Raw genomic sequence first — 27,058 nt, 5'->3', positions numbered from 1 at the left:
AGGGGGAGAAAGAGAGAGAGAGAGAGAGAGAGAGAGAGAGAGCGTGCAAGGTAGTTCAGGAAATTTAAACCGCTTCAGTTTGAACTTTTCTTTTTTTCACTCGTCTCCTTTAAAACTTTCCGTCCAGCCTCTCTCGCTCTCACTTCTGTGTTGACAGTCACTTGAAAGTTTGTCAAACTTCGCAGCGGGTGACCGCAGTGCAACAGGGTGCTGGAAGACAGATATCAGTACAGAAGAGGAAAAAGTGCACCGGGACACTGACCTCCCTCCCAAGCCAGACCGGCTCGTTGGTGTGGGGTCTCCGCCGCAGGACAGAAGGGGACAAACTGCCACCTGCCTCCCCTGCAGCTGTGTGTGAGGTAGGCTCCTGTGAAATGCCCTATTTCCCTCTCTCTCCCTTTGCTCAGCTGATGTAACCGCACACTGGGAGTTCTGAAGAACAAGCGTAGCGCGGCGATTTGACATTCTGCCGTTGTGAATGCATGTTCTCCCTCCCTCTCCCTCATAGTTCCCCCTTCACTTTCTCATTCTTAAAGGAGCAGTTTGCCTGTTGCCTTGGCTTGTGTTACTGTGCATACAGTGCATGTGTAATTTTTCTGTGTTTGTGAGTGTCTATGTGGGTGCATGGGTGTTGTTGTTATTATTAGTTCACTGACAGACTGATTGACTGACTCCAGTGCTTCTGAAAAAAGGGAGGGTCAGAGTTACACCCTGTTCCCTCGACAGACACAGTCATGTGAGGAAACCTGCTCATGATAAGTTTGAGACATCCTGAGTTCTCCAAAAGCCTTGTGCTTTCAGGTTATCCGTCATCAGATTTGTAAAACACTCCTAACTATGTACTACATGAAATAATATATTTATTCAAAGGTTTGGGCACAGCTACTTATAGAATAATAGTAAAGACATCAAAAACGGTAAAATAACAGTAAAATGTGGTAACCAAAAATGTTCATAAAATCTAAACTATCTTACGTTTGAGCGTCTTGAAAGTTGCCACCTTTGGTCTAGATTCTGACTTTGCACGCTCCGGATGTCCTATTCAACCTCATGAGGTGCACCCTTTTAAACATTATTGTAAATATATTGTTTATATATATTGTTTTATTATTGGCTATTTTTTTTTATTTTATTTTATTACATTGTTTTAAAATAAAACGAGTTTAAGTAAACTCATATGGCACAATTTATATTAATCTACAAAAGTAATTTATTTTAGCATCAGCCTTTAAATCAGGTTTTTATAATCATGATATATAAATAAAAAAATATATATATATAAAGTCAGCCCATTTTATAATAAATAAACATTTAAAAAGTGGATATTTTATTATATACAGTTATATTTTGTCATACTAGCAGCCAGTCAGTATTTACACTGAATCAGACTCTTACAAGTTAATAATTAGCTTCCTACTAATTATTGTTTTAAAATTGCTTTTAAATGTAGACAAAACACATTAGTAGTTGATTTCAGGTCGGGCAAGTCATATGTTCATTTAAATGATTCAGTGGGCAAGCGAGTTATTAGACCAGGGATTCCCAATCCTTTTAGTATATTAAAAATAAATAATTTATTAAAATTTTTTTTTAGTTTTAGTGAATTTTTGTATTTTAAACTTTATTTTTATTATATTTATTTAAATTTTACATTGTTATAATTTAATGAATGATTGGTTTTTCATCAACTTATGAACCCCCTGTTTGGAAAACCCTTGCATTAGATTGAATCAACGCATTAAGCTTGAGATTGATATGTGAGACTATCGGACTCTTCGATTCTTTGAAAAGCACTTTCTCATGAGTATCATTTGTTCATGAATTGGACTATGCTTGTGTTTTACATTTGTTGTTACATGCAACCAGTAAGAATGACACAATGAAAAAATGTGTAGTGCATTTATTGTCTTCATGTTATTTCATGGCACCTAGTCTCTCTCATGAAATTCAATTCACATTGCAAACTCGCAACTCAGCTAAATATAATTTATTTTTCCATGGCACTGCAGATTCTGAATAGCAGTACAGGATAAGCTGCATATCTCATTTTATGCTATGATAAGGACTAATTTAGATTATATCTAGTTTACAAGACTTGCTGAGCCAACAAAACCCACTTATTCGTTTCTGTATACTTTTCAAAGGAAGAGGACGTAACTGAGGAAGCAGAGCCACCGCTAAACAAAACCATCATCTAATTTAGCTGTCGACTGATGATTTCAGGTTCTAATGAAGGTACAAGCGTGTTCGTTGAAGATTAGCACTCGCTTACAAGCGGTCTTTGATAAGTGTGTGTGTAGCAGCAGCTGCAGTCTTAGAGGTGGTGTCTGCGTCTTTACTTTGGCACTCAGTTTTTTAATGCCCATGTTGATTTTGGGACTCTGACCATGGTTAGCCTTCCATGGCCTAGCCGATGTTTAGACTGATTGCTTACATTTGGTTAGTAAATTCTCACGATTTTGACAGGTGGCAAAGCGGGACCGGCAGATTGGGTGCTCTTGCTTGAGTTCTCTCTCTCTTCCTTTGTCTCTCCTTCATTATCTCTCCTTTTCTGCTCTAGTTCTCATCTCTTCCTGTTGTTAACCTCCATGAAAGGACGTTCTAGGGATAAAAGGAAGTTACTGTGCTCACTCATGGCTAATGTTGTGGCCGACGTCAGTGGAATGGAACCATTTCATAGCTGACTGGCTCTGATGCCCAACCACCTTTCTGCCTTTCCCTTTATAGCAGCAGATTTTAAAGAAAGATAGCAGCTGTTTCATGTGGGCAGATGTGTGACTTCTGCTGTGTGTGTTTGGGCAGAGAGCGGGTGGTTTTGTTTTGTGAACTTCAGCTAATTACTCAAACTGATAACAAGGAGCCAAGATAAGATCATTAAAGGTGTGGGTATTTATGTGTGTGATATGTGTTTTTCCTATGAAGTTCTTGATATGAAGAGTCTGAATGAAGGGTTAAAGCGAACTAAGACTGGACTACTGGGGCTATAGACATTAGGGTTCATTTTTTTAATGTAGAAAATATACTTGAAATGAGTATAGCATCATAATTTTGCTGTTTTTAGAGTGGCATAGTATGAATCGAATGCATTGTTGAGATTTTAATGGCACATCAGACTTGAATTGTTTACGGTCTGAACTGCAATAAAAATAGCACATGAATTCTAATAGTCACAAACCTGATCCATAAGTGGGTTCAAATCTGAATAAAATCAGATTTTGTAATGTTTTTACTCTCTAGGAAGTCCGATTAGATTTTAGGTAAATTTTTGTTGTTTGATTGCAGTGTGTACTTTTATATTCATCAAAGATATTATGCAGCAAAACTGTTTTCAACATTAATAATAATAAGAAATGTTTATTGAGCAGCAAATCAGTATATTAGAATGATTTCTGGTACTGAAACATACTGGTAAAAAATATGTATAGTATGTACTTTAAGTATGTTCTTTACATACTGGTAAAAAATGTATAGCCTGAATTCACTGTAAGTCGCTTTGGATAAAAGCATCTGCTAAATGCATAAATGATTAATTAATTATTAAATTATTAATTATTATTTCTGAAGGATCATGTGACACTGAAGACTGGAGTAATGATGCTGAAAATTCAGCTTTGCATCACAGGAATAAATTACATTTTAAAATATATTAAAATACAAAACAGTGGTTTTAAATGGTAATGATATTTCATAATATTGCTGATTTTACTGTATTTTTAATCAAATAAATGCAGCCTTAGTTAGCATAAGAGGTACTGTAGCATAACTTCAGAAACATTTAAAAATCTTACCAACGCCAAACTTTTGAATGGTGGTTTATATAGTGTCTAAAGTGCACTAATGTATAATTTTGGGTTGCATGCATTTAATTTGCTCATAATATTGATTAAGTGAAAGAATTTGTGTTTTTGGACAGAGTAAATACATTGTCTCTGATGCTTATGTCTGATGCGCCTTGTGAGTTCAGCAATGTAGTGAGATGTCATGATGGACATGATGAACAGAGGCATAATTTCCAGTTTTGCCATCAAAATTGTTTTAAATTTTGATGCTAGCTGGTAGCTTGATATGAAAACATGGGAAGTGAGCAGCGGTGCCGACCATCTCATAACTCGGATAAACTCTGCCTTTGTTCTTGACCACTCTTGTAGCACCAGTTGGCCCGCTTTGGCCCAAGGTATTCGGCAGGCCTAAAATCCCTGGCCGCTGGTCACGACGAAGCCCCGACAAGGCACAATCAAGCCCGGGAAGTGACAGTGGAAACACGACTGGCCCTGGCATGCACTGGCACGTTCGCTTTTGGCCCGACAGTGGAAACACGGCTATTGACACTCTCTTTTTACCCATACGTTAGGAATTTGCGAATCCACACAATCTTCTGTAGGCTGTTTATTGAATGTTTATTCCTTTATGAATCATTTCTTTTTATCATTCTGGTTTTGTGTTTTCACTATCACTTTGTCTTTTCTTTTTTTGGATTTGCCTCATGATCTTCCTTGTCTGACTGTTTTCTGTTTTTGACCACACACTTTCTAGTCATGTGCTGTTGAGAGTCCCTCTGGTGCTGGAAATGGGGCACTGTGTCTAATTTTTCACACAAACACACTTACTGCAAAAAGGCCACTGACACCATCACACACATTTTTTGAGCAACGGTGTCCCTCATAAACATGATGTAGATGCCAGAGTGCCCCTCTGAACACAGCGTGAACAATCTATCTAGCATTTTTTTCCTTTGACTTAGTTGCCAGTGGCTCTTCTGTAAAGCTGCTTTGAAACGATATGTATTGTGAGAAACATTACACAAATAAACCTGAAATATATGTTGTTTGAATGCAAAAACAAAATTGGCTTCTGCGTCAATGACAGAACGCACACGATTACCCGAAAAGACTCAAAATTATAACACATGTTGAGTTCTTTCAAATGCAATACTTAAATTCATGTTAGTTTCAAATTGACTTAAAAAGATTGTTGTACCATTTTCAGGTAAAAGTTTATTGAATTAATGGTTAAAAATGTCAAGTGGTGCAAAGTAAAAAGTAGTCATATTTTCATTGTATACACAAAAACCATCAATTAGGTAAAAAGTTGTTATATTTTTTAATAACATTTTCATCATTTGTTAAAATGAAGTTTAATATTGTTTCAACTTTTTTAGGAGTATCATGGCAATTTCTTAGGGTTTCACAATTCCATGTTTTCTTGTTAAATTATCTCTGACATTTAAAAATCCTCTTTGTGATGTAATTTCCTGTTTTGTGTAATATTTAGTAGTTAAATACAGTATATTTTATACTTACATTAAAACTAAAATCGTGTTCTGCATAATGGTCATACCACACTGACTTTGAACAGGGAAAAATTTTTCTATTCTTATGAATATTTTAAAACAAACTTTATTCATTACATCTTCCTCTTTATTTGCCTCAAGAATTCCAGCCTTCCAAAGACACATTTTTCTCCTTAGGCTCTCATGATGGTTATACCGCTTTGGCATTTTGACAGTATGCCAAATTACAGAAAATGTAATTTTTACTGCTTGCATTTAATATGTGATACACCAGTGTCAGCAGTTCAACATCTGCAACAGGAAGCCATTAGCAACATGTTTATACAGTGTAGATTTACAGTGTACATGTGCAGACCTGCTGTGAAAGATTTCAGGAGTTTTCTGCAAAGATTCATGTATAATACAACATATAATGTCTCCTAAGTGTTTCATTGCTAAAAGTGTGCAAAGCATAGCTGTGTACTGTAACACACTCATGTACTCAGAGCACACCTCAGCGGTGAACACTAACAGCAAAAACATCTTAAATATTTTAAGAGGGAAGACACACAATCACACTGACGCAAATAGACTTAAATAGGGCTTGGAGGTCATCTGAGGGGAAGAATGAGGGTGTGAGTCTCAGAAAACATGGAGAGCTGCACCAAAAATGCAAAAGCTCACTACAGAAAGATGAAGAGAATTCAAACCATAGAGACGCATATGAAGGTACAAGTTCAGTCTTTGTGCGTTTTAATAATTGGATAAGGCTATCTGTTGGTGTTCTCATCAAAATCAATTTACCATTGTTGTCTGGCTTAGGACCAACCACAAGAGCACAGTCAGAAATCTGCCATCTTTGTTCATGGATGATCAGTTCTAGGAACATTTTTTGAGCCAGTCACCTGCAAACAACTTTCTCAGTTCCTTAAGTAGTGTTGTTCACCTAGGCCTGATCAGGGCTATTAAAGGAATAGTTCACCCAAAAATATACATTTGCAGGAAATGTACTCACCGATGACATCGGAACAAATTTGGAGAAATGTAGCATTACATCACTTTCTCACCAATGGATAATTTGCAGTGAATGGGTGCCGTCAGAACAAGAGTCAAAACAGCTGATAAAAACATCACAATAATCCACAAGTAATCCACACCACTCCAGTACATCAGTTAATGTATTATGAAGAGAAAAAAATGAATGTTTGTAGAAACAAATCCATCATTAAGACATTTTAAACTTCAAACGATTGCTTCCAGCTAAAATACGAGTCCTCTATCCAAAATATTTCTTTCTGCAAATCGGTTCCTGTAAAGAAGCAAACTCATTTAGATCTTGGATGGCCCGAGGGTGAATAAACTAAAACTTAAACTTCACTTATTTTATTTCAGTTTGTTGCCAGGGCAACAGTTCTCATTTTCATTTAGTTTAAGCTGATATACTACAATAACTAAAACGGAAAAAAAAGATTAATCAAAATTCTATAGATATATATATAAAAAAACGAAATTAAATAAAAATGACCAAAAACACAATAAAATACTGACATTAAACACTTTACCTAAAATTAAAACGTAAAATATAAAAATAAAACAAATTTAAAATTTGAATTACTATAATAGAATCTCAATGGCACTGAAATAGCACTGGACAGCAGCAGTTAAAAAAATGAGAAAATGTGTAATTGTGTAAAACTTTGCAGACTTTGCAGTAAAATGTAGCTTAATCATTCAAGACAATATGGACTTACATACCCTAATAGTAGCACAAAGATCTAATTATCTCTGCAGGCAAGTGACAATCCAAATCAGTAAACACTCACCATTACGCTCTTTATACAAGGGCCGGCCCAGCTTGCTGCCAGCTCTTGGGTTCGTCCAGGCAGAACTGATCAGACTTGATCCAGGATTTCAACTTCCAAAAATAGATGGTTTTAGGAAATAGGAGTTGTATTTGTCTTTGTTAGGTATACACAAAGTGCAGAGGTAAGGGGAGATGCCCTCTGTTCTCTTTCCTCCTCAAGTCTTGTTCTGGAATTGAAATGCACAGCAGGTAGCTGGAACTCTGTATTCAAAAGCTCTTCACCCCTGTTACACTCTGTTTGCTAACAGCAGGAGCATGTGGGTGTGAGTGTGTGCAAGTCTGTGCTCAGACGTTTGCGTGTGTGCATATGTGTAAAGACCATATTTCCTGGAAGCTTATGTGTGGGATTTTGGTTTCAATACACTTGCGGCCTGTGTGATCACCACAGCTTCAACCTCCTCTCAAGTCAGAGCGTGATGATGTCACAAGGTGCAGTCCCTATTTTGTTAAGAGGAAATAAGTGGATTTGTTGAAAGGTGGATACCATAGAACAATTAAAATTCATTTTTAAAAAGTTTAAATTGTTTTAAATAAAATTATTTTACCATTTTTGTTTATTAGATACATTTTATCTACCAATTTTTATATATAAAAAAAATATCTAGCCTATAACACTAGGTATGTTTAGATGCACAAATTTGAATGAATCCAATCCGATTTCAGATTTTGAAAATTCTGTTTATATGAACCCTAGACATATCTTCGTTTGTGCCTAATCTGCAGTTTTTTTCCAACAAACAAACCAGACAGGAGAGTAGATCAACATCGGTGGAAATAGTGTGTATTGACGTCTTTCTGCGGTTGAAACAAGATATCTTCTGATGTTCATTCATGCTATATCTAGTAAAGAGGAAGAGATGATTGGTTCACATGCTGCTTGAACTGAGGCATTACAGCGATCTGTCACGACACATTAAAGAGCCACAAAATTGTTTGAATTTATTAAAAAGTGACAAAATTTGAAAGCTGAGACTTTGTTTCATATCAGAAGTTACCTGCTCTATCTTGACTGTCGACACCTTGTCAGTTTCCACTTTTCACCGCGATATATTTTTCACTGTGTGAGAACATGATGTGTGGTGTGAGAGCGCCATGGCTTGTTGGACGTAGCAACAGTAACTAAGAGGGGCGGGTCTTTGCGAAGGGTCACTTGTGTTGCATTTGGCTAGATAGGGGTTAGGTAGGTGGTTGTTTGAAGATTCTTGACGTTTAAAATGTCTTAATGTTACACTGTAAGCTCTTCAGATCAGTGTATTTGTTTCTAAGTTCTTTAAAACAGCAGTACACAGTTTTCTAAAGAACTGGAGAATAAGAAGTTCTTTGTTGAAACTAAAAGAGTTCTCCAATGACATCAGACTGGTAGAGCCCTTTGGTCCTAATTGGAACCTTTATTTGTAAGACTGTCTTTGAATTCTGTGTCTTTCTCTGTTTCTTCAGCGCTCTCTTTGAACGACAGCATAGTTGCCATTAGCAGGTCAACATAAATGTTTTCAGAATGGAACATCAGACAGGGCTTGGCTTTATGCCACCACTTACACACACAGAGGAGCTCATACAGAAGGTCTGTTCCTTGTTTGTTGAAATATTCCATGCTTGCCACAGGTACGCATAAGTTCCCCAGTGCTTCACTCACTCTCAGCTCCTTATATACACACACACACACACACACACACACACACACACACACACACACACACACACACACTCCATCCATGTGGAAAGCTCCGGGTTATTGGGTGTTTTCTCTTCATTTGCCTCTCATATGTTTCCACTGGATTGTCCTCTGCTGAGTCATAGCTGTATCGATGTGCATGCATACTTGTATATAGCAAGTGCTTGCCTTTGCATGTGTATTTCAGTACATACGCTCTTGCTCAGTCTGATCTGGCCTTGCCTTAAGAAAAGAAAGGGACACACACATCAGGTGCCTGCATTTGACCGTTTAGTCCCAAGTTGCTTTTTTGCACAAATATATAATTTGTAGTGCGCATAATAAAGACAGAAAGACCAGATGGATCAAATAATAACATTTTATTTAATAAAATAGATATTTTTTATTACAAATACTGTGTACTTAATGTCTTGTACGAGGGAATGAACTGCTTATCCCAGAAAGCAAGTGCAGACACATCTCCCGTTCTTCTATGGATTTTTGCAGGCCAAATTTCATTAATTTCATTCATCAATTCATTCATTTTTATAGGAATCCACAGGATCTGGAATTACCATTATCTGGACAAATTTTCCCCATACAGGTTTCGCAACTGGTTCCGCAAAATTCGCCATGCTGACCACAAAATGGGACTGCAATTGAATTAAATGAAAAAATTATAGTATAATATAAAGTATAGCACAATATATTTGAAGTTTATTATAAAATATTGGTTGGTTACGTGAATTCACCATGCTGACCACAAATGTGACCACAATTTAATTAAATGAAAACATGATAATATAAAGTATAACAGAGTATAACATACAATATATTTGAAGTTTATTTCAACATATTAGGGATGTAACGATATGAAAATTTCTTATCACGATTATAGTGACCAAAATTATCACGGTTATCAGTGTTATCACGGTATTGTTAAAATGTGCTGGAGATGTTGAAAAAGTACTGACACATAAATCACTTCACCAAGTTTTATATTTAAAAATCAACAAACAACAAATAAAATGACTTTTTTTTTGCATAATCACTAAAACAATAACATTACCAATGATGTTCGGATTTTAAATGACAACTTGACTGACAACAGTTTAATAGCATGTTGAAATATCTAATGTAAATGTTCAAATAAAGCTTTGAAAAAGTTTAATAAAAAGGTAAACCTCACATTTCAGCCTTTAAACAAAGAAGAGATATAAGTCAAAATGATAATTGATTTATAAATTATTATATGTATTTTATCTGATCCATAAATAATTCTAGATAACTTTTGTTTAATGAAACAATTCAGATAAGCTTGTTTTTCATCAACCGGTCAAAATTTACAGCAGGGCATGCACATTTGGTCCGTTTTTGGCCAGACAGAAACTGCACACAGGCTGAATGTAAATATAAGTCTCTGTAAATCCAGTCACTAACAGCAGGTGGCGCTTATGGAAAAGCTGAATTACAGCGGTTTCCCGTAACCTCCGTGGACAAAGCAGTATTGCGATTAAGAACACTTCCTTTAGGTATTACATGGAGCGAAGACGAAAACAAAATGCCATCGAATCGTTTCTGAAGACAGTCAGAACCTTCAGAGGTACACCGTACATTCATATAATTAATTCATTCATATATTAATTTGTATCTCCCCTGTGCGCCTCAGCACGCTAAAAGAGCTTTTTCCCCTAAAAGAGCAAATTTCGGGTGCGTCTTTTTCAAGACGATGTTGCGTGGCAAACTTGACGTTACGTCTTTGTAAGACCCTGTTGAGCTCCTCCGTCCCCTCGGCAGCCAGACGTGGCGGAGCGTCCGGCGCCAGGCCTTCACTCGTTGAATCCTCGAGAACCGGTAGAAGGCTGGGTTCCATATGTAAGGCCTAAGTGGATCCCATATGTGTAAAGTACACGGTATAGCCTCGAGCCTGTGTTTCCCCGGGAAACCGAGACGTTTATGCTGGACGATATTTATTTATCGTGAGTTGTTCAAATCGCGGTAATCTAATACGGTTTTAATAATAATTAAAAGATGAAACGGTAATACTAAACGTGGGGAATTTTATCATGATTTATCGTCAAACCGGTAATCATTACATCCCTACAACATATGCATATATATCTGTAATGCTTAATGGGAGGTTGCTGCTGAGCTCTTTTAGCGCAGTTTTTGTTTCCATACTAAAAGTGACTTCTGATTGGCCAAGCTCTCTTCAGGATTATGGGTAGTGTAGTTTTATTTTATTTTTTTAAAGTAAAGTTGAAATTGTGACAGTTATACAGTTTTATCAGATATGCAGTGTCATTAGAAAAAAAAAATACTTGCATAAGGTCACAATTGTCCAATCACAATGAAGTATTCTGGAAAGCCATGTAAAAAATAGTCAAAGTATCTTAACATTGATACACTTATTGTGATCTGTACTAACACTTTGATAAAAGCCCTTCTTTATCATGCCAAAACATCTTTGAATATTTAATCTTGAGAGATTCAAACTCTCTCTCACTTTCTCTTTTTCGTTCTTTTCTTTTTTCATCCCATCATGGCTTTAAGACACCTTGTCAAGTCAGTCTGCGCTTTCTCTCTCTCTCATTTCACACATCACTGCGTTCACTCGTCTCCCCGCTTATCTGCCCACCTCTTTATTGGCCCTCTATCCTGGCCTTTTCTCTTAACATGCCTACAATTTATCTCTACCAATAAAACTATCTCACAAGTAGATAAGCCTGACCTAATACAGATTTATGAAGAGCTGAGGTAATTTAAGTCATTTTGTTTAATTCTGTTTGGTCACTTAGGGCTCCACTTCATTTACTTTCTCCAATTTTCTTCAAATTTGTGTGAAAGGCTAATTGTATTGGTCATGAGGTCTCTGTGTGAATGACAGAGGGAAAGTTAAATTTAACAACGAGAGAGCGCTACAAAATCGAGCCAGAAAAGATGCCTGACGTGCAGTGACGTGTAAAGCTCATGTTCGTTTGAGTGTGGGCTTACTTATGTTTTTACTGTATTTTTAATGTTTAAAAGTTGACACTGATTAAGGTGCCAAAAAGAAAAGCGGTTCGCACATTCAACTGCAAATGGCTGCATAGTCATATCTCCTTTTTTTTCTCTCGACATTTTCTGTCACCTAAATCTAACCTTTCTGCATTTTTAGAATATAGACTTCAGAATGTTTATTAAGCTCATATCTGATGCATCACTTATAAGAGAAAGGCATTGATGCCAAATGTTATTTAAGAGTTACATAAATTCAGAAAGGTTTTATGTTAAGTGCATTGTCAAATACCACAGAAAATAATTGACCACTGAAAACAGGCAAAATCATTACATTAATGCACTTACAATGGAAGTCTATGGGGCAAGACACAGATAAATATGTTCATCCACCTAGTACAGTAGTCTCATCTCAGATAGGATTACAGCTTTACAACTCAACATACATTTTTATAAAGAATAAATGGTATGAAAATACTAAGTTCCCTTTTAAAGCTTCCAGAATGTTTTGCCCCATGGACGTCCATTCTAACTACATTACTGTAAATACAGTTTTTATTTATTTTTATGAACTGATGGAAAAGTCAAAATTAACTAATTGGCATTCCACGGAGGTTGCCGATAGTGCTTAACTGGTATTGAGCTCAGAACATGCTTTTAAAGTGAAGTTGTGAGAATAGGTTGTGATAAGATGATGATTAACAAGATTTAATTAGACTAATATTGATTGGGCAGCATGAACCAATACATCATTGCGAAGCGGCATTGAAAGGCCAGTTAGAGTGGGAGTTCGAGGGAAGACTGGAGACATGAGGTGGGTAGTAATGTGTTGTTGACTGACTGTGGAGGCTGGTAAGTCACATACTAAATCTGAAATGAAGTTTCCAGAGAAGAACAATGCATTCTGCATAATTTTATGAGAAATGTTTGAGTTCATGTTGAAATTCGGCACATTTTCAAGACAGTTTGTACACTACCATTCCAAAGGTTTTGTGTCAGTGAGATTATTTTTAAGACATTAATACTTTTATTCAGCAAGGATGCATTAAATTGACAGTAAAGACATTAATAATATTACAAAAGATTTCAGTTTCAAACAAATTGTCATTTTGAAAATTTTATTCATCAAAGAATCCTTAAAAAATTGTATCACTTTTTCCACAAAAATATTAAGCAGCACAACTGTTTTCAACATAATAATAATGATAATAATAAAAAATGTTTCTTGAGCAGCAAATCCCCATATTAGAATGATTTCTGAAAGATCATGTGACACTTAAGACTGGAGTAATGATGCTGAAAATTCAGTTTTACATCACAGGAATAAATTACTTTTTAAAATACATTAAAATAGAAAACAGTTATTTTTCATTTTAATAATATTTCACAATATTACTGTTTTTACTGTGATTTTAATCAAACAAACCTCACCATGAAATCAATAGGTGCGTTCGACTTGAAGCAGGGCTACAGACGGCAGTCAATGAGAGTAGCCGCTTGCAGTCGGGGGCGGAGTTGAAAACGGAGCCGTCAAGCCGGACACTTTCTGCTCCCGTTAGTGACGCTCGCCCGGTGTTTGCATACTCTATCACAGATGAAGTGAATTAAATGCAATATTTGTCAAATATACAGACGTTTCAGAAACGTTTTCATGAGCAACAGATATCTACTGATTATATACTGCGTAATACATCGCCATCTGTTCAAGAATAAAGATCAAAGTAAATATATACTATTTAAATACTAATAAAGTGGGGGAATATATGCTTTCATCAGTGTTTTATGATAAATGTGACTCAATATAACATTGCGACTACAGTAAAAAAGCTTTTACTGTTCTAAAAACACAGATTTGTGGCTATTATTGGAATTGAAAAGGTTAGCATAAACCCAAAACACATGTGATAGTTGTCATGCGGTGAATCTGGCCAATCGTGAAATGGCTGTGTCGTCATCAGCGCTCCTGCAGCCGCTCTGGAGAAACTGTGCCGGTTCATCAATATTTGAATAATCAAAACTCCATCTGGAATATTTTCCCTCAACAAGCTTTTTCATATATTGGAGGTATACGACTTTTACTGATGTGCAACTACAACTTATAAAAAATTCCTATCAAACTTTCAAATTTCCCCCAACAGGTACTTTTGTAAATTTACTAACAACAAACCAATTTTTCTTGTTTTTTTGAAAGAATTTAAAATGTATCTTAATACTATTTCATCCTCTGTAAATAAGAAAGCGAGAAGAACAACTTCAATTTGTAATGACTTTAATTTGTATACTCTAATTGAAATATAAATTAATATCTTTCCCTCATGTTTTTTTTTTTTTTTTTCCCTTCCAATTTTTATTTTTTCTTTATGTTTTTCTTCTTTTTTTTCTTTTGTTCTGTATGTTCAGATGACATTGTACATATTGTTGACAAATGTTGTGTACTCTATACAAAGTTGTATATCTTTAATGTCATCTTGTGATGTTTGCATTCATAATAAAAAAAATAATAAATAAAAAAATAACAAAAAAACTGCACCGGCTGAGTCAGCTGGCTGCTCTCGAAACACTCTCGCGGTGTTTTGATGCCACACGTGACAGTGACGTGGCGTCGGCGCCGTCTAAAGTCGGACAAAATAACTAACCGGCATGCACTGCTTCAAGTCAGATTGCGATCGATCTGCGCAGTGCTGCATGAAGTTGAACGCACCTAATGTTTCATGATGAAGCTTCACCTTCAAATTTTGATTGCAGACTTTAGCAAATCTCTTAATATAGCTGAGATTTAATCTGGAACTCCACAGATTAGAACACTGTAATGAATCCACTGAGGCAAGTTGAAGTAGAACCCATGTGCAGTTTTAATGAAGTCCAAAAACAAAAACAAGATGAACAGAGACTAGACTTGGCATGAACAAACTCACCTAACAGTGGTTACACAAACAAAGCTAGACAAATGGACAATGAAACATGAGGGCTATATATATATCAAACAAAGGGGTCACATGATACAATCCAACCAATGAGAACGTGACACATACAACAAAGGAACCAATGAGAGCAAGACACATAAACAAAAGGACCACATGGCAGGATCACATGACAGGGTCAGGTAAACACATGACAATGACAAGAGAATACAAAATGAAAGACCTCAACAAGAATCCAAACCCAAAAAACCAGCATGACAACACTTTTCTTTTCTTAATAATCAGGAGAAAAATCAGTTTTTCTCCATTTGCTCTCGATTTATTCTCAATGCTATACAATACAAAATTAGATATTAAAAACTACGTCAAATCTGATTTGTGATTTTTCTTTTACAAGGGGCAGTTCTCCCTTATTTGTCTCTGTTAACATTGCACTGCATGGACCATTTCATAGAAGGACCATTATTTCAAGATTATGCAACTGGACTTAAGCAGCGTTAATCATCGACTCGCATGACGACGAGCATCGTTTGACTCATAGACTGCAAAATTAAATAAGAAGTGAGAAGTCCGTTATATAATTCCCAGTGAAGGCCGTATTTGACAGTATGTAGGCCTGAGACTTGTGCTGTCTTACCAAAGCCAGGTGAACCAAAGGACATACTGAATGTTTAAAAGGCAGAACTTCGCAATAAATGCACTCACTGTTACTCTGGAAACTGAAGTGGCCTTTATAAGAAGAAAGAGAATTGAAAATGAATGTGAAGCAGAGAGATACTTTATCCTCTGCAGGGACTTGTAAATATAAATTGATGCAGCTGTCAAATATTAGCGATATCTGATATGCCGAAGCTGTAAGTGACTGCGGTAATCGCGTTTAAAAGAACGCCTCACGCAGAGGCTTGTGTGTACACGTGTTTAGCGGCGCGTGCTTGTTTACATGTGACAATGACAGGAAAAGCAGAGCCTGGGGACAAATCTAAATCGAGTGATGGTGTGTCTGTCAAGTTGCTAGTCTGCTTGTTAATGATTGTCATCGGAATGTGAGTCTTCCCGAGAGATGCTATCGCGTACATGAACACACCGTGAACCAATTTTCCAACCCATTCTCTACTGCCAAATAAATTTCAAGCTCTCTGACAACTAGCATTTAGCAGGTTTATTGGTGCTCTTGTTGTGTTTTTTACTCGGCGTACAATGAAAAGGCAGCAGGTTTAATTCTTGCACGCTAAAGACTGTGGAAAACAGATAAAACGCAAGAGCGGGAGATGAAAGTGAGCTCGTAATAAAAGAAACAGGGGTAAAAAAGGAAGCTTAATGACTGTGTTTGACTGACAGGGATTAGCGCTGTAAGCACACGCGGTGTGATTTGGGTAATTACAGTAAGCGCTTTCCTGCTAAGACTAACTGTTACCTTGACTTCGCAGCAGCGCTCTAAAGGAGCCCTTGAGGAGCTGCGCGGGTGACTTGACACTCCAATAAAATGGCTTGGAGGAAAACAGATCCGGTATCACCTCTCGCCTTGTTAACATCATCAAATAAAACAAGTGCTTGAGGAAAAAGTTACAAAAAGTGCAGTGATCTTTCTCTCCCTGCACAGACGTCACTCAAAACTCCTGTTGCGGGGCACATCATCAATGCTCCTGTGAGCGAGAACTGAATTCTTGAAATGAAAACAGCTAAGTTTACTAGATTTTCACATTTTCTGAGGAGCTCGTCCATATAAAAGGTGCTTTCATGATGGCAGGGTGTTGTAGAAGCCTGCTGTGCCGTTACTATGCAGATGCTAAGATGTGGCATGTTTGGATGCATTTGCAAAGGAGTTCTGGGAGTTTGCTAGGGAATTGCTTGATGCTATTAAAGCACATACATAGAGCTCATCAAATACGGTAAACAGAAGATCTGTACTTACTTGACGCATGAGAACAAATCTCATTGGATGAGGCTTTTTGAAACGTCAAGGTTTTGGTGGAACTGACTTTCAGTGGAGGGGCAGAAATCTGTCAAATTTCGTTAAAAATATCATCTTTTGTGTTTTGAAGATGAACGAAAGTCTTATGGAATGGCATGAGGGTGAGTAAATGGCAGAATTTTCTTTTTTGGGCGAACTATCTCTTTTAACGTGTATTTCATATCTGGATAGTTATTTTACTCTCATTGATACAGTTTTTATTCATATTTTGGTAACACTCTAGTATAGGGACAAATTCTCACTATTAACTAGTTTCTTATTAGCATGTCTATTATTAACATATTGGCTGTTTATTAGTATTTATAAAGCACATATTCTGCATGACCATATTCTACATCCCTAATCCTACCCAATACCTGAATTTAACAACTACCTTACTAACTATTAATAAGAAGCAAATTAGTAGTTTATTGAGGCAAAAGTCATAGTTTGTCAGTAGTGAGAATTGGACCTTAAAATAAAGTGTGACACATATTTTATATTAGTTCTTAAAAATATATTTTAAAGTTTTAGAAATTTTGTTCAGTTTTTTTTTAGATTTAATTTTTTTTTTAGATTTAATGTCTATGTAGTTTTAATTCATTTTCATTTTTGTATTAGTTTTAGTTATTTTATCTGAAATGAGAAATGTTTAAGTTACCCACGGACTTTAATATTTAGTGTGAATCTCCAACCCTAATTATGAGCAATAATAATTGTGATGGTACCCTAACACATTTGTTGATCTTTAGGCTCTGAGAATTGAAACATTCTGACCAATGTTTGCTAAGTTTATCCATAAATGTCAAAATCGGTCATATTCATTAAAAAAAAAAAAAAAAAAACTGCATCAGTTTGTTAAATGAAATCTGCAGCTTAACATTCAATGTCTATGTGTGTGTGGCTTCATGAAGATGTGAGGCCTCTGATAAGGTCTAACAGGACCTTTACTGTCCTTGTGCTTGTTTGTCTGTAGATCAGCCTTATAGATCAGGAGAAAATTGTACAAGCCTCTATATTGTGTTTGCATTGAACGGACTCACCACACTCACACTCTGCTTTAGCGTTTCTATAGCTTTATGCTAATCAGTCAGCCATCGTTTTTTCCCCTTTACATGTGACTGATTGCCTGGCTCGTGTGTGTGTGTGTGTGTGTGTCTGGTCGGGCACTTGAAGGTCAGTAAGATGATTGCTCTTGTGGGATTTCTCTGCTATTTATCCCCTCTTTCCTCATCTGTTTTCCCCCTCTTTCTCATCTGTTTCCAGAGTAAGTGTTGATAGGACCGTTTCTGCTTTTTAAATAAGATCTGGCAGTTGTGTTACATGTCCCTGAGATTAGATTTAGCCAAACTAATTTCCAATCTCACTCTCTCCCTCACATACTCTATCTTTCACTCACTATCTCTTTCTGCTTTCTGCTTTTATGTTGGTTCACAGCTACAAGATGGATTCATCAATGAATTTCAATTTGGGCTCAAGCATGATTCGTTAAAGTTTACACAGGATGGAAAGGAGAAACAGAGACGGGAGAGGAAAGGAGAGATAATCATAGTGCAGCCTATGCTGGCATTCATTAAACCAGCTCTACTGGACTAGTCTAGCGGGGATTAATTGGGTGCTTGAAAGGCCTCTGGAATCAATTGACTCGGAGAAATGGATGAAGAGAAACAGAAACAGTGAAGGGATAACAGATGGAATTAGAACTAGGCTGCCTGAAGGTTGCAACTCTCCTTGAATTGATTTCAGGACTTACTGGGGAAGGGCGGCAAAGTGTTTGTTAAAACCAAGACTTACTAAACCTATATCATGTCAGTTTCTATTCTTAGAAAGATCATCATTTCCTGAAGTACTGTGGTCCTAAAAACACTCAAATGTCATTGCATTAGAAAATATTAAACCAGCTGGCATTCAAATTTTCACAAATGAGGTAAAAAAAAAAATACGCCTGTGTTTCAAATGAAGTTAAAAAGTATTGTGAAACCTTGTGGTTGTCAGATGTTAGTGGGTCATGCACACGGTTAAAGTGATGAATTACACCTGTGGTTACTTTACTAGAAGTGCATTGTCATATGACCATTCATTGATATGATGACTCTTCTCCTGTGGCCTCATGGGATTGTGAAGTGCCCATCAGCTCCACATTTTAAAATCTCACTGGAAACAGTAAATAATTTGGACATTACTCATTTCACAGACTGCTTTTTGCATATTACGTGGAAGGGAAGTAGTCATTTTCAGGCACAGAAATATGAAAAAACAGCTCAGAAAAGGGAAGTTAGTTCTGAGAAAAACTTTTTTTTTTTTGCTGATGTGCCAGTTGGTTGATATTTTGTCTAAAGTGTTGTTTATTTAAGCAACTATATACATTTATTTTCGGGCCATATACATACACTGCCGCTTAAAACTTTGGAATCAGTAAGATTTTTAATGTTTTTTTTAAAGAAGTCTCTTATGCTCATCAAAGCTGTATATATATAAACATATATACAGTGCTTAATTTTTTTCACATTGTGTTATGTTGCTGCCTTATGTTAAACTGCTTTAAATCACTTTTTTTCACATCAATCTACACTCCATACACCATAATGACAAAGCAGTTTTGCAACAACTTTGCAAATTTATTAAAAATAAAAAGGAAAGGCACACACCTCTCAATAAAAGGTAAAACAGCTGAAAATGCATATCAGAGCAAAGACCAAGCCCTGAGGTCAAAATACCTGCCTGTAGAGCTCAAAGACAGGATTGTGTAAAGATACAGATCTGGAGAAGTGTTCAGAGAAAAAAATCTGCTGCAATGAAGGTTCACAGAAGCATGTAGCCTCCATTATCCTTAATGGAAGAAGTTCGGAAAAACCAGGACTCCTCCTAGAGCTGGTCTCCTGGCCAAACTGAGCAATCCATGGAGAAGAGCCTTGGTTAGAGTTAGGGGTGTAACGGTACACGTATTTGTACTGAAAATTTTCGGTACGGGTCTTTTGGTTTAGTACAGATGTGTACCGAACAAATACAGCATTGTTTAACCACTGTATGAACGGAACTTCATTGGAAACTTCCAGTTTTATATATTGTTACTTTTGATAAGAAACAAAGACTCATCTTTCAAATTGTCATTTTTTCAGGAAATTCAAACAATAAATGCCGTTTTGATGCTCTTTGATGTGGCGCGACAAATCGCTCTATAAACGCCTCAGTTCAAACGGCAGTGCGATCATCTCTTCCTCTTTAATACTATTTTTAATGCAAAATAAACATGAATGAACATCTCACACCTCATGTAATCGATCAATCAGCGTTTTAACCGCGGAAAGATGACAATAAAACAGCTTGTAAACAAAACGTCACGTAGCATTTCATTTACCTCAGGCAAGTCATAAGTGTCCACAGCTCATTAGTGCGCTATAAATGAAGTCTAGAGAAGAGCATTTCAAGAAATATTAGACTATATACTCTTTATATTTTACTTTACCTGTTAGTAATGTCTTAATTATTTAATGTTTTAATAAATCTGTTATGAAACGAGTTATGAGAGCCACTGTGTAAATGAATATATTTCAACAACAAATAGAATTTTTATCATTTAGAAGTTCATTTAAAAACTGCATTATGTGCAGTTTACATGTTTGCATATAAGTTGAGTGTTGCTTGTTATATTTACAAATAAATAATAATTATTGGGCTCTGTTGGTAACTGTAAGCAAGCCAAGGTAGATTTTTATCCCTATAAGAAAATTGTAATTATTTTAATTAAAGAAAGAACAATTTGTTTATTAAACCACTGTTTAATTAAAAAAAAATGTAGTTTTTCCCCCTGCTCCTGCTGTACCGAAACTGTGCCGAACCGTGAGATCAAAACCGAGGTGCATACCGAACAGTCATGTTTGTGTACTGTTACACCCCTAGAGTGGTGTCCAAGAAGCTGATGGTCACTCTTGAGCTTCATGATCAAATATGGAGATGGGAGAAACTTACAGAAGAACAAACATCAGTGCAACACTCCACCATTCTGGGCTTTATGGCGGTGTGGCCAAACTCAATCCTCTTCTTCTCAGTGAAGACACATGAAAACCCACTTGGAATTTGCAAAAAAAAAGGTGTGGTGTGGTTCACGGTTGCTTTTTTAAATTGCCCCACAGACCAGCGGTCATCAGCTTGTCTTACCAGGCTCAGCAACTATCTAAATTATTAATCTAAGTCTGGGAGCATGGACACATCACAGCAAACCCCAGAGGCCAGACAGGTCTACTGTCCAGACAGAGAGACAGAGCATATCAGACATTTTAGCCTGTATCTTTTTTGATAAATATAATAGAATAGATAAAAGGTTGGAGCAGTGGCTCTGTGGTTAGTGCTCCAGAAACAAAAACCAATGAAAGAGACGCAAGCTCAATTCCAGCTCATACCATGTACTGATCCCTCTTTTTTCTCTCATTTCCTCTCTCCTCTCAACTATGTGTCCAAAATCTCTCAGTGACTAAACAGGCATTTGTGTATGAAGGCACCTTTTTTTTCACACTGGCTTTCAAGGCACCCTAACACCACGTCTATTCAAAAATAAAATAGAAATGTATGTAAAATATAATGCATGTGACCTACTAGTCCTTACTAGTACTTTTCACATAGTCAGAGGCTAATTTGCCATATTCTGGCTACTCGGGTCGTTCCCATGCAGGCGATGTGCTGTTAATCACTCACGAGGATGTTGTGTGCATATCCTCCTCTCTTCTCCGAACAAATTAGTCAGTATTTTGTAAGTGTTGTATTAATTTCTGGCTTGTTGAGGAAGCTGTGCAGCAGCAGGAATTAATTGCATCTTTGCAATAGTTACGTGAAGCAGCAGCATGCTGTGTGGTGATTAAAAGCGCTTTACATGGAATATGAATAAGAGCATAAATCACGGCAAGCGGTGGGCCGCGTGATGAGAACCATGTACCAATCACGTGGTACATCTGGGCCAATCCGCGATCTCAGCAATTACTGAAGGTCATGGGAGGGGAGCAATCCAGATTAAGAAGATGAAAGACATTCATGTTTTTGCTTATTACGTGAACTGAAGTAACAATAATAATAATAATAATAATAAACAATAATAAATAACTCTGTTATTACAAGAAAAAGTTTACTGAGGTTATGTCCTAATAGTTGCAGTACATGCAGTAGATTGATCATGATCGTCATAGTTTTAATCAAAAATACTATAATCATATTAAAATCACTTTATTATTCACATTATTATTATGTTCATATTATTATTATAATTATTTTATGATAAATTGTATTTAAATTTAAATAATGAGGGTTGTGACATTTGGTGACAACGCTCAAATGCTATCAGTCTAGATAAAACTGTAACATGTTTGCAGGTTATGTTTTTATTTTGCTTTGCTTTTTGTTGTTTTGTTTTTTTGCTTTGCTTTTTTGTTTTGTGTTTATGTGTTTTCTTTTGTTTTGGTTTGCTTTGCTTGTATGTGTTTTGCTTTACTTTTTTGCTTTGTGTTTTACTATGCTTTTTGTTGTTTAGCTTTTTTGTTTTGTTTTGTTTTGCTTTGCTTTTTCTTTTTATTTTGTTTTGTTTTGTTTAGCTGTGCTTTTTTGTTTATTTTGCTTTGCTTGTTGTTTTATTTTGTTTTGCTTTGTTCTTTGTTGTTTTTTTCTTAAATTTTTTCTTTGCTTTTATATTTTGTTTAGCTTTTTGTTGTTTTGCTTTGTTTTGTGTTTTTGTTTTAGAATTGGAATAGCACATAATAGAGCAAAGGCCATCATGTTTGTGTGTTTTACCTGTACTCCAGTCTAAATTCTGTCGTTACAGTTGAAGTTATCTACCTCAGGTTGTTATATCACATTTCTGCTAGGTGTGCAAATACACCATTAAAGATGTAGGTCACAAAAATAGAACGGGAGATCAAGAAAAAGAGGAGAGAAATCATGACACATGGAAAAGGACGACAGACAGACAGAGAGGGAGATGAAAGCCACCTCTGTATCAGTTTTCTCTCACCTATCCATCACCGTGGCGACAGCAGGTCTGTGGTTGGGACTGTTTGCTGTCACTGAAGCTGTAGTGAGGGAAGCAGCCATTTTACATCATTGATTTACATTAGTCAGGGAAGAAAGCTGAAGAATGACTGAAGAGAGTGACTCACATGCACACACATGCTCCCTTGTGTGCAGCCTTTTAATATTGCATTGGGTGTTTGGTGTCTGCTTTCTACTTGATGGGATTTAATTTAATCTACGGTGGCTAACTTTCTCTCAGTGTGGGGCTCTTTTCAACACGCTGACAATTACAGAGCGAGAGAGGAGAGGGAGCAGAGGAGGAGAAAAGCCAAAGTAACACGACAGAAGAAAGAAAAAGAAAAGGAGGATTATGGATGGTGGAAAACATAAGTGGGAAGAGAGAATGAGTGGCGGATTAGAGGAGAGTGTGATGGAGTGACAGAGACAGAGATGTGTAAAGATGAAGAGGATAGAGGGACAGTGTGGGCTCATGGCTGAAGGGAAGGATGTTGAATGATGGCTGAGCGTGTGCCTCCTGTCAATGTCACCTTAACATGTCTCACTGCTGCAGAGAAACACACTTCTTACAAAGACTAAATGGTTGACCTGATTGGTTCAGACTGTCGACAGTTGCACAGCTTTGTCCAGTAGTGTTCTTTCATATGAAAACACTTTACTTTCTGACTTTTTATGCTTTAATAAGACACATATTGCGATTAGTTTTGCTCATACTTTGGGTTAAAGGTATTTCTGAAGTACTAAATTTTGGCAAAGAATGATATTTCAAATTGTGTGGCTTCTTGCTATTGCTTTTCTAGGCAATTGGCCATGATCAAATTAAACGTTAAAGCAGAGCCTTAGGTACTAGAATATCTTGTTTTCAAACTGTGGTCCGGGACTGCAAGACGGTCCATGGGTAACCTGAGAGAAAATAAAAAGATTTTACAAAAAGCATTTTTGCAGCTGTCAAAATTAATATAAATAATATAAATAATATATTATTATGTTTAACATACCAGTTTTGATAATAGTACTGAATTGTATGTATTTATGTATTATTATGTTAATAATGTTCTTTGGCTTCAATCAAGTATTTGATAATAAAAAAGGCAATTGTTTATATTGTTACACAAACTTTTTTCCAAACAGTATAAAAAGGCTTTATACATAAAAAGAAATATCTGCCTTTATATATATATATATATATATATATACACTTTTCTTTTCTTTTTTTTTTTTTCAAAATGTATTTTTAGAGCTGTCAAATTTAACATGTTATTGTTATGTTTAGCACATCTACCAATTTTGATAACATTACTATATTTATTTACTTATTTTCCAGATATTTTAATAATGTGCTTTGGCTTCAATACAGTATATAACAACAAAATTATTTTTTTAACAGCTGTCAAAGTGAACATGTTAACATATCTGCACATTTTATGTATGTATGTATGTATTTATTTATTTATTTACTTTCCAGATAATATTTTAATAATCTGCTTTGACTTCAATAGACTTAAAAAGTGTATATAACAAAATAAAATTACTTATTAACAACCTATTGTTTACAGTAATAGACTTACTCTTTTTCTTACACATTTAAAATGGCTCTTTATGCATGAAAATATTTAGCTGCTTTTATATTTCAGAAAGGGGGCCCTTGCAAGGAGATCACTATATGTGGGGGTACTTGGGATCAAAAAACCCTGTCATAATCTTGGGGGTGAGCTTTTCTGACTTCATCTCGCAAACACTGGCTACAAGATAGCAACACTCTGAAACTCACCTTGGTAGTTAAATAGATCCAATGGAGAGTGACAGGAAATTATTTGAGGATAGGGTAGTGATGTGCACAGGATACGTTGCATGCCATGCTTGACCATATTTAATCCACACCATCACCACGGCTCACCAACCCCTACACCACAACTCTGACATCACAGTAATTTTTCACCCTGCATTTCGACTCAAATACATTTTATTTACCAAATTTCACACACTTCAGAATAGCGCACAAACCCGTCTACATCTCAACGACTAGCTTCTTGAGGCTGAATAGAACACCATTTCAACCCTGCTTTTGTCTGGGGTGAATGGTGGGCCACTAATTACCTCTCCTCCTCTTTCAGTCTCAGCTCTTCTGTAATACAGCTTAACATATTCACATCCCACCCTAAAGATGTTCATGAATATGCATGAGCCCCCTCAGCTTAATCCTCATGATTGACAGGTTGACATCTTAATCAGAGTGATTGATGGTGCGCTGATTCCAATTGATCGTATATCTCCTCCCTCCCTCTTTCTCCTCATACATTCCTATAGCCGTTCCCACACTGTCATTAGCCATCACGTAAAATAACTTAACCTCCCTCGCTGAGGTCTCTTTAAGCTTTCATCCTGATTGCCGAGTCTAGTTTCTGGCAGCTTCGTCTGAATAAACTTGTCGCGCTCTGTTTTGTATGCGTGTGTGTGTTTGTGTGTGTTTTTGTGGTGTGACGCTCACTAAGCCCCCCTGCTCTGGTAATTGGGCCTGCTTTCTCTCAGTGGCCTCCGAGCGCAGTAGGAGCTGGCAGTGCGGTGGCAAAAAATAGAGGCCAGAAAGTTATTCTGCGTGTTCAAATGCACTGCACAAATCCATGATGACATCAGTATTCTGGTCAGACTTCACTTCAGACACAAAGAAAATAAGTGCAAAAAGAGAGGAATGCAAGAGAGAGAGAGAGAGAGAGAGAGAGGAGCACATAAAAGTATTTTGACTAGGAATTAAATGTGGCCCATAGCTTTTTTTTTTTTGACAATGTCTATAAGAGCAAATAAGTTTCAAGCTTACAAAACAGAGAAATCAATTGCTGCCATTTAGAGCAGCAGCTGAAAAAAGACACTCAGAAAAAAGTAAAGAGATATTGAGAGTTTGACACAAAAAAGTTTGACAAAAAAAGCAATAGATGTGACTTTTCTCACTGTTTGCTTGTTTTGCAGAACAAAAAATCAACTAGAAGAGCCGTGTGCCTGGTACTCTGGACCGGCAGGTGAGTGACAGGATGCTGGACAAATGACACGGGCACATGGCCAAGTTATCATGATGAGAAATTGTCTTATTCAAAAAAGCTGCCAGCTGTATTGGACATGTTGATCATTCTTTATACCGAACAGAAACAAAAGCGTATTGTTGAAGATGACTGTGTGCATTTAAAAGTGCTGTGGTGGAAACATGGTGTAGTGTCTGTATAATACTGTGGTGGTGCTATAATGCATGTTGGCCTCAAAGTATTTAGACACATAAAATAATAATATAATTTGAATTTCATTACATCAGATACAATTTACTGTATCAACCCTAGTGTCACAATAAGAAACAATATACTCTTGAAAGGTTTGGAGTTGTTAAGATTTTTTGTTGTTGTTGATGTTTTGGAAATAAGTCTCTTACGCTCAGCAAGGGTGCATTTATTTGATCAAAAATACAGTAAAAATATTAATTATTAAATATGATTACAATTTAAAACAGATTTTCTATTTGACTATATTTTAGAATTTATTTCTGTGATGCATGGATCATTACTCCAGTCTTCAGTGTCTCATGATCTTTCAGAAATCATTCTAATATGCTGATTTGATACTCAAGAAACATTTCTGATTAATATCAGCGTTGAAAACAGTTGCACTGCTTAATATTTTTGTGGGAACAAAATATTTTTTTTTCAGGATTATTAATGAATAGAAAGTTCAGAAGAACAGCATTCATTTGAAATAGAAATATTTTGTCACATTATAATTGTATTTACAGTCACTTTTGATCAATTTAATGCTTCCTTGCTGAATGGAAGTGTAACAATAATAATAATATTAATAACAATAATACATTCTTTGTGTGAAATGTTCTAGTGTTCATTGTTCTAAATTGTTACTTAAGTGTTCATATTTCAATTCTTCAATTTTTATATTAAGTGTCACCTTATAGCATGATACAGACACATTACCAATATCATATGCACTAACTTGGTACTATAAAGAATGCTGCTATGAACAGGGTACATGTCCAGAAGCATAATATTATTATAGAACATATTAAAAAAACACTGTACAAAAACACTGTGCTATTTTGTGTGTGTGAGTGAAGGAGAGTGCGTGATGATTTCTACAAATGATGCAAAAGGAAAAACAGAAATGACTGAATAAATGCAGTATATGAATGAAATAAAAGGGGTGAAAGTGGGACATGGGGTCAGAGCTCTGTGGGGTGCTACAGAAACACACACACACACACACACACACACAGGATGACCTTTTTGCATGGTAGATCAACCCTCACTAAAAAAAACCAAAAATGCTTCATTACTTCTGCTTCATTCACACACACACACACACACACACACACACACACACACACACACACACACACACACAC

The 27,058-nt window shown here is 36.2% G+C and overlaps 1 protein-coding gene across 2 annotated transcripts in view; it reads left to right on the top strand.

Annotated features, from left to right (window-relative positions):
* Window positions 1-37: 37 nt before the first annotated feature.
* Window positions 38-27,058, top strand: part of sulf2b (sulfatase 2b) — a 151,120-nt gene continuing 124,099 nt past the window's right edge. Inside the window, exons 1-2 of one of the 2 annotated variants that reach the window (XM_016492987.1) lie at window positions 38-359; window positions 25,630-25,679. The gene's annotated coding sequence lies outside the window, so the exon portion shown is untranslated. The remainder of the gene's footprint in view (window positions 360-25,629; window positions 25,680-27,058) is intronic. The other variant, XM_016492988.1, reaches the window with a different exon arrangement.

This window comes from Sinocyclocheilus anshuiensis, unplaced genomic scaffold (assembly GCF_001515605.1).
Source record: "Sinocyclocheilus anshuiensis isolate Anshui unplaced genomic scaffold, SAMN03320099.WGS_v1.1 scaffold967, whole genome shotgun sequence".
NCBI lineage: Eukaryota > Metazoa > Chordata > Actinopteri > Cypriniformes > Cyprinidae > Sinocyclocheilus > Sinocyclocheilus anshuiensis.
Note: the sequence above shows the minus strand (reverse complement) of the source record. Positions and strands in the feature narration are given on the sequence as shown.